Below are 19098 nucleotides of genomic sequence, written 5' to 3' on the forward strand. Positions count from 1 at the left end.
TGGGTGAAATCTAGCACGAACAAAGATTTAACTCTTTTAAGATAGTCCATCTAAAAGAGGAAACCTAAGCCCACATTTCAACATAATGGTGAACATCCCCCAAATGGCCACCATATCCAGAATCTACTTGTTGATCTTCAAATGGCAAACTTGTTTCCATCTTATCAAGCTAAGTGAGCCAAGCCATAGTGTCAATGAATTCCACGACAATCAGGGTTGAAATCTGCTCCCAAACATGGGATTAGACTGCTTGACAGTAGTGGGTTTCTCAACATCTTTTTTTTTATTTTGACTTTCTAAGAACCATTTCCTTCTTGTGAATGTTAACATACGAAGCAAATTCTTCAACAATCTTAGCAGCGAGAGTTTTCTTATAATTCTTACGACTTAGTGTCGACTTAGTGTTTCCATACAACAAAAGAAATCTAAAAGAAAAAGGTAAGAAGATGGCAAAGATACATACTAAATCTTGGAGAGAAAACTTATAAAGGGCTCGGGGAAGAAATTAGTCCAACAAAATCTCTTCAAATCTTCCTTCCCCCTTTTATAAACTTCAAAGAGATATCAAAGCGGTAGATTTGAGAGGCAATAAATAATGATCACACTATTTGAAAAAGACTATAGAGTGGAAATGATAGTTGAAATGGGCTCATTAATTACATTGGTTGAAGATAAAAGTCATGCCAATGGACATCTGGCAGGAATTCACAATAGGAGCCGTCAGAATAGTAAGGTGACGTCACATCTCAATCTCATGTGGTGTGTCAGCATCGAAAAAACCACTACCTCACATATTCATCATTTATCCTACCCATTTTTAAAGAAAAACAAAACTCACTTATTGAAACAATCATTAAAATCAAAAGAATGACTCTTCAAGAGGATGGCTTCATCTTATGCATTGATTGGAGCATTACTTCATCCAATGCAAAGACTGAAGCTCGGATATGGAAATTTATCATTCGCTTGTTCACACTAATGAAGTCCTAAAGCAATTCAGCTCATAAACTTTGAGGGAGAACATTTGATATCACAATATAATAATCAAGCTACACGTTGTCCAATAAAGATAACCTCTCTCAAAGATACAACTGCTAGTGCCACATGGACCAGTCAAGAAAGACAGATGAGTCACACATATTCAACCATAGTCTTGCGCCTTAAATTATGGACATCGGTTAAGGCTAGCACAAGTATTTCAAGTTGTCATCAGACCTCTTTCATTAGGAGTTGACACGTGAAATCTATCTTATCTAAGGCATACACACCATCACTTTATACACAGTGCAGAAAAATGGTAACATTCTCTTTGCATATTCAGACTACATACTTTTTAGTGTCATTTTCCTCGAAGTGGGGTCATCGGTCCTTCATTGATCATTTTTCTAGTCTTATCTGAGGCACTAGAAGGACCTAGGAAGATAATCTCAATTTATCCCACATCAAATGTATTTTCATGTAAAGACAACTATTCATTTAAAAAGAAGCGTGCATTTCTATGTAAAGACATAACTATTCATTTGAAAAGAAATGTGTCTTTTCATATAAAGGCATGACCATTTGGAAAGACACATGTCTTTTGATGTAAAAATATAACTATTCAAAGTGACACTATAAATAAATATCTAATGGATGGATAAATATATGGCTTGGTTCTTTTTGGTCTTATTACTCATATTATTGTTCTTACTCTATTTCACTCTCTTTATTGGGGAATTCTTGCTTTTGTTCAACATGAATTCATTTATGATTTTGTTAATTCTGTAGGAATATTCCGCAAAACCTAAGAGCAACATAATAAGAGCAATAATTCCTTAAGGACAACAAAAATCATATTGTGCAAACCCATGTTTGTGTGTTGTTTCATTATTGTTTATTTAATAATATTTGTGTTGTATCATATTTTACGAAGGGTTGTTGGTCACTAACATTTTTATCAATTTTTTTATAGCATCTCAGGCTCAAAAGTTATTTCAAGTTGTTGTATCTGCAATAATGCGTTCAAAATTGTATATCACATCCTCGTCTCTTTCCCATTTGCTAAGGAAATTTGGAACGTAGTGTCATTTTTATTTGGGTAAAAGAATAAATTGGGTTGATTCTTAATGTGATTAATAACAATTTCAGTACTCAAGTGGGTGTTTTGTTTGGAATACAAACATTATTAGATTGGTTTGGATTATCTAGCGTGCGAGAAATCAATGTTTTTTCAATAATGAATCGCCTAATGTTCATATCATGTTACGATAGTTATGAAACTTTGTCTAAAAGACTATTTTTTCCAAATTGGTTCATTTTTTTAATTCACTTTTGGAGCTTCACATTGTGCAATTACCTCTGTTGGGTTGGTGGAAAGTTAATACAAATGGCTCTGCAAATAGGGAGTCTAAGTCCGGTGAAGATAGGAGGTGTTTTTAGGAATGTCTGAGCTTTGTTGTTGGCGTTTTTGTTTTCATAATTGCTTATTCATTCTCATTTATAGTGGAGCTACAGTTAAATAATTTTGTTGTTATGACAACACGTGATAAGTGTTATCATCGTCTTTGGCTTGAATATGATTCCTTTTTTATATGGTTCAATTGTTTCGACACCTTTCCTCTAAGGTATAATGGCCATAAGACAAGATCTCGAATGTCTAGTTCGGGTAGCTTCGATGCATGTCGTGGTTATGCATATCTATAGGAAAGGTAATTGTGTGGTTGATACGTTGGAGAAATACGGGTTATCTTCTACCGAGCTTCTTCAGTGGAATTCGATTTCATCATGTTGTAGCCTTTTTTAGCAATGATTATTAGAGTTTAGAGCAATTTCATTTGGTTCAATTTTGCCTTTGATGTTATTAGATTGTATTAATTTTTTCTTTTTTTCTTTTAATAAAGTTTGAGACTCCTGTTTTGTAGTATTTGTCAAGGATGTCAGCCTAGTTGGAACTCTTGGCCTCTGCATCTCGCCAAACTCCAATTTCATTCATAAAAAAATATAACATTTTCTTTATACAATCTTAAGTTTTTTTTAGCTCATCATAGTAGATGTAAAAGTTGTCAATTTAGATTCATTCTCAGAAACAACCGTTTATGATTATTTATTTTTTTCTTATTTATTTTATACGGAAAATCAACTACCATCTACTTAATACTAGCATCAACTCTCAAACAATACATAAAGAAAACAATAATAAACCTTCCCGATTCAATATATAAATAACAAATAACCGTTAAACCAAACAGACTCATTAAAAAAACCTTAAAAAAGTTATTTATTTATATATTGTTATGATAGATAAAGATGAACTCATGCATGACTAAATAAAGAGAAATGGAATAAAGACATAAATAGGAAAAAGACATAAATAAATCAATTACAAGAAAAGAAAAGAAAGAAATGAGAATAGCATGGATGTACCTAACCTCCAACCATAACCAAACACCCTCCTATCCCATGCAAAATAAATAAATAAAATTAATTACAATTATGTCACCCTTCACCTACACACACCCTATTAAATTCAATATTCTTTTAATCATTCATAAATCTATTTTTACATATTCTTTAACAGGAAAACATTTTTAATATTTGTACAATGCAAAAGGTTGGTCGACAACACCACCCAACACACAAACTTTCATTTTTCTTTCAATTATTCCTTCACAACATTAACATAATTAATTAAATTCTATTTTTAAATTCTTCAAAATAAAATTATAATTTTAAAGATTAATTAAAAGTTGAATTCAATGTGTAATCAGTCAATCTACGTCAAAATCATAAAAAATTTGAATGGATTAATTTAATTAAATATGTATCTTAGATTTGGACATATATTATTATTGTATATATGGTTTTTACGAATTTAATAATCATCATGGTCAGGTTAAAATTACTTTTAAGTGTTCTGAGAGTAAAATCATGCTTTTAATTCCTTTCCATATATATATATATGGAAAACAGTATTGTTATTTTATTTTTGACAAAGTAACTATTACTTTGTTTTTTCCCACCATTAGATGATAATTTTTTTTTTTTCACCATTAGATTAATTTTTCATCTCATCATCCAACGGTGAAAAAAATAAAGTAATGATTACTTTGTTAAAAACAAAAATTGAGTTGAAACAAAGTAACCATAGCTTAGCTTGCACCTATATTTTTAAATCCTTTCTATATATATATATATAAAATCATGCTTTTAACATTTTTTGTAAAAAAAAAAAATTCATTATTATTGTTCTGATTTAAGTTTTCTGTAAAAAAAAAAATATGAGTTGGAACAAAACAATATCACTATATTCTAAACTTTATATTTTGTATCAATAATAGTATCAAAATAATTTAGCATCAAGTTATATTTTGATCAATAATTTAGTATCAAAATAATTTAGCATCAAATATCAAAGGTATTTATACATCAAATCAATAATTTAGTATCAAGTTCTATTTTGATCAATAGGATATTAATATTTTTATCATTAACGTTGATTTGAGTTATTAAGAGCTTTAAGTTGAGCTCCAATCGAAAAATTAAACAAATTATAAAAAATATTAATGTTTCTTTTCTCAAAAAAGTATTAATATTTTTATAAACAAAACAAAATATTAATATTATATAAATAATTAAATAAAGGTTCTATGATTTTAAAATTGACAAGTTTGGAAAGAGGCGTTTCGTTATTCATGATTAAATTGGTATTGTTTTACAAACGTTGATATCATTTTAGGTTAAGGTGCAAAAATATTCCTAACGTTTTGTATCAGGAGCAATTTTACTCCTAACATCTAAAATGGTACAATTTTACCCCTAAAGTTTGTAGACAAGAGTAATTTTACCCCCAACGTTGATGATTTGGGTAAATTTCAAACACTATTATAAAACACATATATTTTTGTTCTTTATTTTGCACCAATTGCATATCAATTCGTTCTAAAAAAAGATTTCATGTTTTTTTGTAATCTAATAATAGAATTGGAGATTAATATTTATAAATTCGGTGAATTTTTTGAATTTTGTCTAATTTATATAAAAGACAGTATAGTTTTTTCACATCCAAACATATATTTGTGATTTGTTATTGTTAAAATGACACACGTGTAAAGTGTAGATGGCAAGATTCATAACTGAGAAGATAGTTTGATGAATTATTTCTCAAATTTACCCAATTTATCAACGTTAGATATAAAATTGCTCTTGCATTCCAACGTTAGAGGTAAAATTGCCCGTGATCCAAAAAATTAGGGTATTTTTACACCTTAACCCATTATTTTACAAATGGAGATTAAATCCACACTTTTGGAACTTATATATTTATGATGTAAAAACTGCAAAAGTTACGATTTAGATATTAAATTGCTTGTTATATTAATAATAATTACATAAGAATAATGTTAGGACTTGTTTGGAAAAGCTTTTAATAGAGATGCACATGGTAAGAGAGAGAGGTAGATGAGGACTGGTAGTGAAGGCAGCAGCAATGGTAGAAAAGGAAGAGAAGAGAAGTTAGTAAGATGAATGGCGAGGCGTGGCGGAGGAAGCTACCACGTGCCACCTCTCATTAAAGCTTTCAAGGCCCACTTCTCTAACTCAAACCTACCCACCCCTCTGCATTTCTCTTAATAACTTCAGCGTATTCCATTTACACCTTTAGCTACCGTTTCTAGATTCTCAATTCTTCTTCCGCTCCCTTCTTGATTCTAACTCACTCATGCTTTGTTTGTTTCCAATTGAGTTCAATTTTTGATCCCTGCTTCCAAGATTCCGCCTAATTTTATCAGGTTTGAATTATGTTCTCAACTTGCTGCTGCTTAAATTCTGCTTCTGTTTCTGGTGCTTGAAACTACGGGATAGTGCAATTGTTGTTTGTATTTGAACTATGTGAAGTAGAAGTGTTGTTTTTTCTTTATGGATGGTTTTGTGAATTTTGTTGATTGAGGTTTAGTTCAGCTTCTATTTGGGAATCTGATCACCGAGTTTTTTTTATTAAAGTATTATTTAAGCATCTCTTTCATTGTGTTTATGGGATTCTGCATCTGAGGCACTTTATGAATGCTGTGTTTGGTTTAGTTGCTCAAAACTTACATTGGAATATACTTGTGGAATTTTGGGGCTCAATTTTAGTTATTTGGACTTTAATGATAAAATAATCCAAGGAAGAGGTTAGCTTTCACTGTGCCATTGAGAAGTCTACATGAAGTGCTATTCTGTGCACCAAACAGTGTGTGATTAAGTGAATGGTTTTTCTTCAAGTCATAGCTGCTCTTAAATTGAATTATTTCTTTTGATCTTTGAACTTTTCGTGTTGCGGTATGAGCAATTAAGATTCAGTGATAATATTAAGTATTGAATATATTCAAATTTGATAACTGTATTTTCAATTAGGATGTTGTATAACGTAAATCCTGTATATGCAGAATGTTGGAAGCACAGAGGAAACAGCCATTGCCATTGCCATTGGGTATTACTCGTGGTAATGGTTATACAAATGGTGTGCTTACCATAAGGAGCCCTGCTACAATATCGGAAGTGGATGAATTTTGCCGTGCTCTTGGAGGGAAGAGGCCAATTCATAGTATATTAATTGCAAACAATGGAATGGCAGCTGTCAAGTTTATACGAAGTGTTAGAACATGGGCTTATGAAACCTTTGGCACCGAAAAGGCAATCTTGTTGGTGGCCATGGCAACTCCAGAAGACATGAGAATCAATGCAGAGCATATCAGAATTGCGGATCAGTTTGTAGAAGTTCCTGGGGGAACAAACAATAACAATTATGCCAATGTGCAGCTTATCGTTGAGGTGTGTACATTGACAATTTTTAGCCTATTGGATTTCTTCTGTTGTTTTAGTTTGAAGTATGAAAAAACTAGGCATACAATTATATTAAATGTATTCAAGGATTTTCGAGTAGTGTACAATCTTTTTTGTCAATTGGTTCCGTAGAAATCCATTAATCATAATATAAATGGTATAAATGAATTTGTAATGTAGAACCTCTGAAATTGTATCTTTGCACGTCTCAGAAAATCACGAAGATGAATAGGCTGATATGAAGCAAATTTTTATTGTTGGAAAATATTGTTTTTATATGTTAATGCAAGAGCATTCTTCTCAATTGTGATTTATTGCCATATGAAAAAGTTCAATTAGAATCACTCTTATTGCCCTTGTTATTTTACATAACAGAGTTTGAATTTGTGTCCAGATGGCAGAGGTAACCCATGTTGATGCAGTTTGGCCTGGTTGGGGACATGCATCTGAAAACCCAGAGCTGCCAGATGCACTGATTGCAAAGGGGATTGTATTTCTTGGACCCCCTGCTTCGTCCATGGGAGCACTAGGTGATAAAATTGGCTCATCTTTGATTGCCCAAGCAGCAGATGTTCCTACTCTTCCATGGAGTGGCTCTCATGTAAGTATCGTTCTCAAACTTCTCTTTCATTTTCTGTAATCATTCCAAATCTAAGATATCTTGATCTGTCTGACAGGTGAAAATTCCTCCGGATAGTTGTTTGATTACCATCCCAGATGACATATATAAAGAAGCCTGTGTACACACAACAGAGGAAGCTATTGCGAGTTGCCAAGTTGTTGGTTACCCTGCAATGATCAAGGCATCATGGGGTGGTGGTGGTAAAGGCATAAGAAAGGTTTGGCTTCTACATAATGAAGTTTTGGGTCTCTAACCCTGAAAAAAACTATGGCTGACTTTTGCGTATCCTTTTGGATTCTCTAGGTTCATAATGATGATGAAGTTAGAGCATTGTTCAAACAAGTTCAGGGTGAAGTTCCAGGATCACCCATATTTATAATGAAGGTTGCTTCCCAGGTTAGAATATTATCTACCTTTTGATTTGAATGAAGAGATTTTGCACTGTGATTCCTGGCTTATACATCTAATTCTGATGTTCAATTTGATCTTTCCTCATTTAGAGTCGACATTTAGAAGTTCAGTTGCTTTGTGATCAATATGGAAATGTAGCAGCTTTGCATAGCCGTGACTGCAGTGTTCAAAGGCGGCACCAAAAGGCATGTTTGTTTCTCATAAGTAATCTTAAATTTTGTCTACTTAGTGAAATAGACCATAAATTATAAGCTCCCAAACAGTGGGAGGAGCCTACGGCTCTGATCGCATGCCTGTTGAGGAATGAGGCAGCAACTTTTAGGCTGTGGCTTGGTCTTTTTTTCTTTCTTTAGCCTTCCAAAAGTAATGATCAATTTTTTTTTCTTCCCCAAAATTATATGTATATCTATATCATTTCTAAAAAAGACTGACTTGTTTTGAGATGTTGCACAGATAATTGAGGAGGGTCCAATTACCGTTGCACCATTGGAGACTGTAAAAAAACTAGAGCAGGCAGCTCGAAGGTTGGCAAAATGTGTGAATTATATTGGAGCTGCTACTGTTGAGTATTTGTACAGTATGGACACTGGCGAGTATTACTTTCTAGAGCTCAACCCTCGGTTACAGGTGTGCAATTCTTTGTTTCCCAGATTCTTTGTTCTCTTTCAATTTATGTTGCATATTTGTTGTATCATGTTTACATAAATGACTACAGCTGAGACGGATGTGGAAGTTCATATGCTATATAGCAGTTAGGAATATTAAAATAAATTTATTTTCCAACCAAAATTACTTTTTTCATTGTTTAAATGTTATGTTACTTAATTGATGATGCTAGTATAAAAATGTCCTCATATGGGAAAAACCACACCGAATCCAGTTTCTTACCTTTTTCCCTTGAGTAACCACACAGAATCCAGTTTCTTACCTCTTTCCCCTTGAGTTCTGTTGCTAGTGACCTTATGATTTAAATTGTCAATAGATGCTGTGCTATATTGTTCTTTGATTTTTCTAATGATCTTTAATCTCTATACTAATTTGGATGTAGGTGGAGCATCCTGTCACTGAGTGGATTGCTGAAATAAATTTGCCTGCAGCCCAGGTAGCTGTTGGGATGGGAATTCCTCTCTGGCAAAATCCTGGTATGGCATAGCAAAAGTTGGAAATTCACATTTTCTAGTCATTAGACGTATATTTCAATTACGTTCTGTTGCTTTGATTGATTAGAGATTAGGCGATTTTATGGAATGGAACATGGCGCTGGATATGATGCTTGGAGGAAAACTTCGGTGGCTGCTACACCTTTTGATTTTGACAAGGCAGAGTCTATAAAGCCAAAAGGTCATTGTGTAGCTGTGCGTGTGACAAGTGAGGATCCAGATGACGGTTTTAAGCCTACTAGTGGAAAAGTACAGGTAGGGCTTTCAGGTTTCTAATTTAAGTTTCATTTTCCTCATAATAAACTTGTAATTGTATTGCCTTGCACAGGAGCTAAGTTTTAAAAGCAAGCCAAATGTGTGGGCTTATTTCTCTGTGAAGGTGCCTTTTCTTTTGCTCCTTTCTTTCGCTAGAACATGTTTCTCTTGACAGAACCTTGATTTCTGACCGAATAACTTCAATTCTGATTTGTAGTCTGGAGGAGGCATTCATGAATTCTCGGATTCTCAATTTGGTAAGTAGCAGCCGCTAACATAACCTAGCTTCATGGATAACTATGAAAAGGTTGTGAGATGAGTTATCCAATCTGCTACAAATTAATAATACTCTTCATAATCTTCTTGTGATGGTGAACCATGTTCAATTTTGCTGTTTGTCTTTTCTGTATATTTCATTTGTTATAACAATCTATGTCCCTTATGATCACAATTACTCTCCTCAGGACATGTTTTTGCATTTGGGGAGTCCAGAGCTTTGGCCATAGCAAATATGGTCCTTGGGCTGAAAGAAATTCAAATCAGAGGAGAAATTCGCACCAATGTTGACTACTCCGTTGACCTTTTACATGTAAACTTCTCAGCTGTTGATAATCCTTTTATACATGTAAACTTCCACGATGAAAATGAACACGAGTTGAAATGCTATGCAGGCTTCAGATTATAGAGAGAATAAAATCCATACAGGTTGGTTGGACAGTAGAATTGCCATGCGGGTTAGAGCAGAAAGACCTCCTTGGTACCTCTCTGTTGTTGGAGGGGCTCTGTATGTAAGTAGTCATGATTTTACGTAAAAGGAGGACCCATGTTCTTTTGGAATGCTTTATTCTGTCTTGCAGAACTTGCCACTTAAGTGTCCTTTTTTTTTTTTTTTTTTGCATCAGAAAGCATCTGCTAGCAGCGCAGCTATGGTTTCAGATTATGTTGGTTACCTTGAAAAGGGGCAAATCCCTCCTAAGGTACCTCTGAAGTATACTTATATATGTATCTGTTGCTTAATTGGTGACTGCTTATGATATTGATGTCAGTTGATTGTGTTTTCAGCACTTATCATTCGTGAACTCTCATGTTTCATTGAACATTGAAGGAAGTAAATACATGGTATGGTACCTGCCATATTATAATCTCTCCAATTAAAATTTTTTTGTTTATGATTCTCAGTTATTTCTGATTTTTTTTGGTTCATATGCTTTGGTAATGCATGTTATTAACATTCGTAAATCATTGCTAGATTGACATGGTTAGAAGGGGGCCAGGGAGCTATAGACTGAGGATGAATGAATCACAGATAGAGGCGGAAATACATACATTACGTGATGGAGGTTTGTTGATGCAGGCAAGTGCACTTCTCCACTAACAACACTTCACGATTATTTTCTTCATAAATGTTCTTCCTTTGCGTTATTTGACATTTCTTTTTTCTGTTCTCATCACTCTCTGTTCGTGATTATCTCTTTTTCTTTTTTCTGTTCTTCAAGATTCTGCTGTGGAGACCATAACAGAATATGTCCTATTTTTTCACAGTTAGACGGAAACAGTCATGTAATATATGCTGAAGAAGAAGCAGCTGGAACTCGCCTTCTCATTGATGGAAGGACTTGCTTGCTACAAAATGATCATGATCCGTCAAAGTTAGTGGCGGAGACACCGTGCAAGCTTCTGAGATATTTGGTTTCGGATGTTAGTCATATTGAAGCTGACACTCCATATGCAGAGGTTGAAGTTATGAAGATGTGTATGCCTCTTCTTTCACCTGCTTCTGGAGTTGTCCATTTCAAAATGTCTGAAGGTCAAGCAATGCAGGTGTGTTTGGTTTCACAAACATGTTTCTCGCTTGATAAGTACCTTTAGGTGATATGGTAGTCAGTTTTGATGTGAATTTACGAAGCTTTCTTGTAGGCTGGGGAGCTCATAGGTAGGCTTGATCTTGATGATCCTTCTGCTGTAAGAAAGGCAGAACCTTTTCATGGGAGCTTCCCGATACTTGGCCCTCCAACTGCTATTTCTGGTAAAGTGCATCAGAGGTGTGCTGCAAGTCTAAATGCAGCTCGAATGATTCTGGCTGGCTATGATCACAATATTGATGAAGTGAGTTGTTTCTTGCATGCTGACGTGTTTCAGTGTGAAATTAAGTTCTTGATTAATCAACAGTTCACTCTTATCTTTGTTTATTGGGTTTTTATGTGTTTCAAAGTACAGAAACAAACTATGCACTTGTTTTATTATATTAACAAATATTTGTTGAAACCTGATGTATCATCTCAATGACTTCTATAGGTAGTGCAAAACTTGCTCAATTGCCTTGACAGTCCTGAACTCCCTTTCCTTCAGTGGCAAGAGTGCTTGTCTGTTCTGGCAACTCGCCTTCCCAAGGATCTTAAAAACGAGGTATATTTTTCTTGTATTTTTGTTTATCTCTTCTTTCATGCTCATAACTTGATCTTAATGTGCTATGGCCAAATTGTATAGTTGGAATCAAAATATCCAGAATTCGAGGGGATTTCAAGCTCCCAGAACATTGACTTCCCTGCCAAACTGTTAAGGGGTGTTCTTGAGGTGGGCTCCTTATTGCATGCTCCACATTTGGAACTCTTCATTGTCCATTCTTTTGCAGTCTAATGAGTTGTGTATGCATTTTTCTCTAGAGGCATCTTTCATGTAGTCCTGAGAAAGAAAAAGGAGCCCTGGAAAGGCTTGTTGAACCTTTGATGAGTCTTGTAAAGTCTTATGAGGGAGGACGGGAGAGCCATGCCCGAGTCATTGTGCAATCACTTTTTGAAGAGTACTTATCTGTAGAAGAATTGTTTAGTGACAACATCCAGGTTAGCTTCTTCCTATCAAGATATAAATGGGATTACAAGAATTCTAAAGATCTTTTTATTTGGCATCTTTTGGAAAAATAATGGGTTCATTCATAGAATAATACTTCATATTCGTTCCATTATTCTTTTAGATCATGAAATGCATTATTCACAAGTTAGAAAAGTGGAATTTCTATTTATTTTCTAGCCAAGCTTGGAGTTGAATCCTGTAGTTTACGCACAGCCTAATTATGTGTGATTAACAAGTCAAAACTGTTAGGAACTTAGTAGATGATTATAATTATTAGTGTTATTCTGTTATTGCAGTAAAGCAGGCTATCCTTTTCTGATATTGTAATTTGTAATTTTCTTTTTCTTTAGGCTGATGTGATTGAACGTCTTAGACTTCAATATAAGAAAGATCTTTTGAAGATTGTGGACATTGTCCTTTCTCATCAGGTATCTAATCTGTAACTGTGTTCTGTTGGTTTTCATTTTTGTCTTTTTTTTTTCTTTAATGGATATTTGAGTTTGCTGAAATAACTACTGCATTTGTTGGTTTATAGGGCGTCAGGAGTAAAAATAAGCTGATATTACGGCTCATGGAACAGCTTGTTTACCCCAACCCTGCTGGATATAGGGATAAACTTATCCGGTTCTCTCAGCTGAACCATACAAGCTATTCTGAGGTTGGCAGCTACACCTTGTCTAACTGTAACTTAATGAAGTTTTTAATTGCGTTGCCTTATGGTTCATAAGTTCATTTTTTGAGAGTTTGTCATAAGATTGTGACTGACAGGAAGAGTGTTGTAATGTTTTCTCTTAGAAGCATAATTATATCTCTCTCTCATTTTCTAATGGTCATTGACTAGTGCCATCAATATGTTGCTTTTTCAAAATCCTAATACTGAATTGTCCGACCAGCTGGCACTGAAAGCAAGTCAACTTCTAGAACAAACCAAACTGAGTGAACTCCGTTCTACCATTGCTAGAAGCCTGTCCGAATTAGAGATGTTTACCGAGGATGGTGAAAATATGGATACTCCCAAAAGGAAAAGTGCCATTAATGAACGAATGGAGGATCTTGTGAGTGCCCCTATGGCAGTCGAAGATGCCCTTGTGGGTCTTTTTGAACACAGTGATCACACCCTTCAAAGGAGGGTGGTGGAAACTTATGTCCGTAGGCTATATCAGCCCTATCTAGTAAAGGGTAGTGTCAGGATGCAGTGGCATAGGTATGGTATTATTGCTACATGGGAGTTCTTAGAAGAGCATATCGGGAGAAAGAATGGATCTGAAGATCAAATGTCAGATGAACCAGTGGTTGAGAAACACTCTGATAGGAGATGGGGAGCCATGGTTATCATCAAATCTCTACAACTTTTGCCTACAATTATTAGCGCAGCATTAAGGGAAACAAATCATAACCTTCATGAAACAATTCCAAGTGGATCAGTAGAATCAGCCAACTTTGGTAATATGATGCATATAGCATTGGTGGGTATCAATAATCAGATGAGTCTGCTACAAGATAGGTAACTCCCCTTCATTTTTACAATAAACATATTTCTATTAAACATAAATAGACTAGCAGATTGCCTTCTGTAGAAAGGTACAATTAACTTTTGATTGTAAGACTTGCCACTTTTTTTACTTCATTTGTAACCTTGTGAAATTCGGATAAATTCCTCAGCTTTTGTTTAAAGTTTATAATGAGTTACCAAGTTCTCTAGCCCTTGAAACATGCCTGGCATGTCAAACATAAGTTTTGTCAAATTGTCAAAATGATTATAGGTAATCAACTTGGTAATACCCCTTCTCACTGGCATCGTCCTTTGACTTTTTACAGCGGTGACGAGGATCAAGCCCAAGAGAGAATTAACAAGTTAGCCAAAATTCTCAAAGAACAAGAATTAGGTTCCAGTTTAAGCATGGCAGGCGTTGGGGTTATTAGCTGTATTGTACAGAGGGATGAAGGGAGAGCCCCTTTGAGGCATTCCTTTCACTGGTCAGTGGCAAAGCTCTATTATGAGGAAGAGCCTCTACTGCGACATTTAGAACCTCCGTTGTCCATCTACCTTGAACTGGTTTGTTACCTATGGTTGGGCTCAATAGGCCCTTCTGTTTTTTTTCCTTTTTTTTTTTTTTTTTGCAGAAACCATTATTAAGCCCCTGAACTTTACAGTTTTGTTCTATAGGTCTCAAATTATTACTTTACTACATTGAAATTCTTGAATGTTATTTAAATTCACAGTTAGAACTTGGAATATAATTAGTAATTACAATTGTTGTTATTTTTTGTAATGCATACGTTGAGTTTAAGGACTCCCAATGGGCACTGAAGTAAAAATTTGAGGATTTAATAGAGTAGAATGAAAAGTTTAGGGGCTTACCAATGGTTTTGGCCTTCTGTTTTTACAGAACCGGAAAGAAAGAAAAAGCTATAAGGTGAAATTTGATAACTTTGCATCATTTAATCTGAAGCTTATTATGGTTTGTTTTGATCCAGGACAAACTTAAAGGCTATGACAATAGACAATATACTCAGTCAAGGGATAGACAATGGCACTTGTACACTGTTGTAGACAAACCAGTGCCAATCCAGAGGATGTTTCTTAGAACCCTTGTGAGACAGCCGACAAGAAATGAAGGGCTTACGTCATATCATGGGCTGGGCACTGAAGCACCTAATGTGCACTGGGCTATGTCCTTTACATCAAAGAGCATTTTGAGGTCCTTAGTAGCTGCAATGGAGGAGTTGGAGCTTCACGTGCACAATGCTACTGTCAAATCTGACCATGCTCACATGTACCTCTGTATATTAAGGGAGCAACGGATCGATGATCTTTTGCCATACCCCAAGTATTTATGTCTATCTTCTTGTTAACTTTTGATATATTGTGAAGTTGGTACCATAATTTTATTTGTACTTACTATGAGATTCCATCTCCAGGAGAATTGATGTTGATGCCAACCAGGAAGAAGCTGCAGTAGAGAAAATCTTGGAAGAACTGGCAAGGACGATACATGCATCGGTTGGTGTCAGAATGCATAGGTTAAATGTTTGTGAGTGGGAAGTGAAGCTTTGGATGGCATCATCTGGACAGGCAAATGGTGCCTGGAGAGTTGTTACCACTAATGTGACTGGGCATACCTGTGCAGTGCATGTAAGTGTGTCTGCATCTTATACATGTTCAAATTTCTATGCTTGAAAAAAGAGCTGTAGCATCAGTGCATATGTGGACAAAGTAAATTAGGAATATCTTGCAAACGCAAAGTGTTGAACGGTTACCAATCTGAGTGAGTACCATCACTGGTTAGATTCAGATTGACCATTACCGACAAGTTTTTGTGATTTATCATTTCAGTGTGTGTATATATAGTGTTGGCAAATGGAGAATTGGGTAACTTGACTCTTACAACAGGTTGTGTAGCTTGGTAGTGAATCTAAGTGTAGCATGAAAACTTTTCTACGAAAATTACCTCCATGGAAGAAGTTGCATATAGAGTCTAGTTCCAATGTAGCTTAGAAGGTTTTTTTTCTTTTTCCTCTCTCTCTCAAAAAAAAAATCACATTGTAATTATACTGCTGATTAATGTGAAAATCAGATATACCGGGAACTCGAGGATACCAGCAAACATGGAGTGGTGTACCATTCAATCTCTGCAAGGGGTCCACTGCATAATGTGTTGGTGAATGCAGTCTATCAGCCCTTGGGAGTTCTTGACCGAAAACGTTTGCTGGCAAGGAAGAACAACACAACCTACTGCTATGATTTTCCGTTGGTTAGTTTTTAATATTTACTCATAAACAGTTGCTTTTTTTGGGAGGATAAAAATAAGCTTGGATCAAATTATTTTGCTGAACGCCATTCTGTTTTCAGGCATTTGAGACAGCCTTGGAACAATTATGGGCATCCCAGTTACCAGGGACTAAAAGAAATAAAGAAAATGTTCTTCTCAAAGTTTCAGAGCTTGTTTTTGCTAATCAGAAAGGCAGCTGGGGTACTCCACTTGTTCCTGCGGAACGCTCAGCTGGACTTAATGATGTAGGCATGGTAGCATGGTGCATGGAAATGTTTACCCCCGAGTCCCCTTCTGGAAGGAGAATTTTAATAGTAGCAAATGATGTGACCTTCAAAGCTGGGTCTTTTGGTCCAAGGGAAGATGCATTCTTTTCTGCAATAACTGATCTTGCTTGCACTAAAAAGCTGCCTTTGGTTTACTTGGCAGCAAACTCTGGTGCCCGAATAGGGGTTGCTGAGGAAGTCAAGTGTTGCTTTAAAGTTGGATGGTCAGATGAATCATGTCCTGAGAGTGGTTTTCAGTATGTATATTTGACTCCAGAGGATTATACAAACATTGAATCATCTGTGATAGCGCATGAGCTGAAACTGCCTAGTGGAGAAACCAGATGGGTGATAGATGCCATTGTTGGGAAGGAGGATGGCTTGGGTGTAGAGAATTTATCTGGAAGTGGAGCCATTGCTAGCGCGTACTCGAGGGCATACAAGGAAACCTTTACCTTGACATATGTGACAGGAAGAACAGTGGGAATCGGTGCTTACCTTGCACGGCTTGGGATGCGTTGCATACAGAGGCTTGATCAACCCATTATTTTGACCGGCTTCTCTGCATTGAACAAACTACTTGGCCGTGAGGTGTATAGCTCTCACATGCAACTTGGTGGACCTAAAATTATGGCCACCAATGGGGTAGTGCATCTTACTGTCTCGGACGATCTTGAAGGTATATCAGCAATTTTGAAATGGCTAAGCTGTATTCCTCCTCAAAGTGGTGGCACACTTCCGATATTTTCTCCTTCGGATCCTCCTGAAAGGCCTGTAGAATATTTCCCAGAAACATCATGTGACCCACGGGCTGCTATCTCAGGTACATTAGATGGTAGTGGAAGGTGGCTTGGAGGTATTTTCGACAAGGACAGCTTCGTGGAGACATTGGAAGGCTGGGCAAGGACAGTTGTGACGGGAAGGGCAAAACTTGGAGGAATTCCTGTTGGTATAATAGCAGTTGAAACTCAAACTGTGATGCAAGTGATTCCTGCTGACCCGGGACAACTTGATTCCCATGAGCGGGTTGTACCCCAGGCTGGACAAGTATGGTTTCCGGATTCTGCAAGTAAAACAGCTCAAGCAATAATGGATTTCAACAGAGAAGAGCTTCCACTATTCATTCTTGCTAATTGGAGAGGCTTCTCAGGCGGACAGAGGGACCTCTTTGAAGGTATCCTTCAGGCAGGTTCAACCATAGTAGAGAACTTGAGGACGTATAACCAACCCGTTTTTGTATACATCCCAATGATGGGTGAGCTTCGTGGTGGCGCATGGGTAGTTGTGGATAGTCAGATAAATTCCGACCAGATTGAAATGTATGCAGATAGAACAGCTAAAGGTAATGTCCTCGAGCCAGAAGGAATAATTGAGATCAAGTTTAGGACAAAGGAACTGCTTGATTGTATGGATAGGCTTGATCCGCAGCTGATAACTTTGAAGGCTAAACTTAATGAAGCGAAGAACAGTGGAACTTACGCGATGATTGATTCCATACAGCAGCAGATAAAATCTCGTGAAAAGCAACTTTTGCCACTATACACTCAGATAGCCACCAGATTTGCAGAGCTTCACGATTCAGCTCTACGGATGGCTGCAAAGGGGGTGATCAGAGAAGTTGTGGACTGGGGTATATCCCGCCCTTACTTCTACAAAAGGTTACGTAGGCGAATCGCAGAGGCTTCACTAATGAAAACTGTGAAAGATGCAGCAGGTGATCAGCTGCCACATAAATCTGCAATGGACTTGATCAAAAACTGGTTTCTAGATTCAGATATTATTCGAGGCAGAGAAAACGCTTGGGAAGACGACGAAGCTTTCTTTGCATGGAAGGATGATCCAGCGAATTACGAAGAAAAGCTACAGGAGCTACGAGTCCAGAAGGTGCTGCTTCAATTAACAAACATTGGCGAATCACTGTCAGATTTAAAAGCTCTACCTCAAGGTCTTGCTGCCCTTCTAAGAAAGGTAAATCATTATATGGTGCATCTATAATCATCTGAAATATATAGCTCATTATGGGGGTAAATTACATACGTGTACAACCTTCAATTTTGCATATAAAAGTGTACAACCTTTTGGTGACCTCCCACTAAAATGTACAGCCGGTAATTGTGGCCGGTCAACATGAAGTCAACGCGCCACGCCAGCAATTTGACCTCCTTGAAAGTCAAAAGTTGACCGGTCAATGCAAAGTCAACATGCCATGTCAGCAATTTTGATTTTTACGGAGGTCAAATTGCTGACATGGCATGTTGACCGGTCATAATTACCGCCTATACACTTTAGTAGTAGGTCACCAAAAGGTTGTACAGTTTTGTGTTCAAAATTGAAGGTTGTATACCAAAGTATGAAAAAGGATAAAAGTTGTACACCATGTATGTAATTTACGCTCATTATGAGGCGACAACCCATTTTGACACCCTAGTGCTTAAATGTAATGCAGGTGGAGCCATCAAGCCGAGCGTCATTGATCGATGAGCTTCGTAAGGTGCTTAGTTGATATCTGGTAAGTGGTTTCTGCCAAATGTGGTTGCTCTTACTTCTGTTGTAGTCAGGTTGAGTAGAGAAAGGCCTAGTAGTTATTATGTTTACCCTATGGCATCTGTAGTTTATAAATCAACAGAAAACCTCACTGTAAATTGGAGGATCATATTGAAAGTGAAATAGGGGAATAAGTAGATTTATATTATTGGCTGTTCCTTGGCTTGTTAGTGATTTTTTTTTCTATAATTAATATTATATATGTGAATAAAAGTTCATCAGGCCTCGGAAAATTACCAATTGTTGCATTTTGCCTGTCTGAATTATTGAATAAAATCATCAAATGCCGTCTCTTTTAGTAAGTTATTAATGGATAAATTTGAAGCAATGGAAAATAAATATCTTATATATCCAATTATGCAATTTGAGCAGGGGGTGACAACTTCTGACACAACAACATGATTTATATAGATAATCGG

General features: G+C 36.2%; 1 pseudogene; it reads left to right on the forward strand.

Moving 5' to 3' along the window:
• Positions 1-6395: 6395 nt before the first annotated feature.
• Positions 6396-18827, forward strand: LOC136235199 (acetyl-CoA carboxylase 1-like; annotated as a pseudogene).
• Positions 18828-19098: the final 271 nt, after the last annotated feature.

Source organism: Euphorbia lathyris, chromosome 7 (assembly GCF_963576675.1).
Source record: "Euphorbia lathyris chromosome 7, ddEupLath1.1, whole genome shotgun sequence".
NCBI lineage: Eukaryota > Viridiplantae > Streptophyta > Magnoliopsida > Malpighiales > Euphorbiaceae > Euphorbia > Euphorbia lathyris.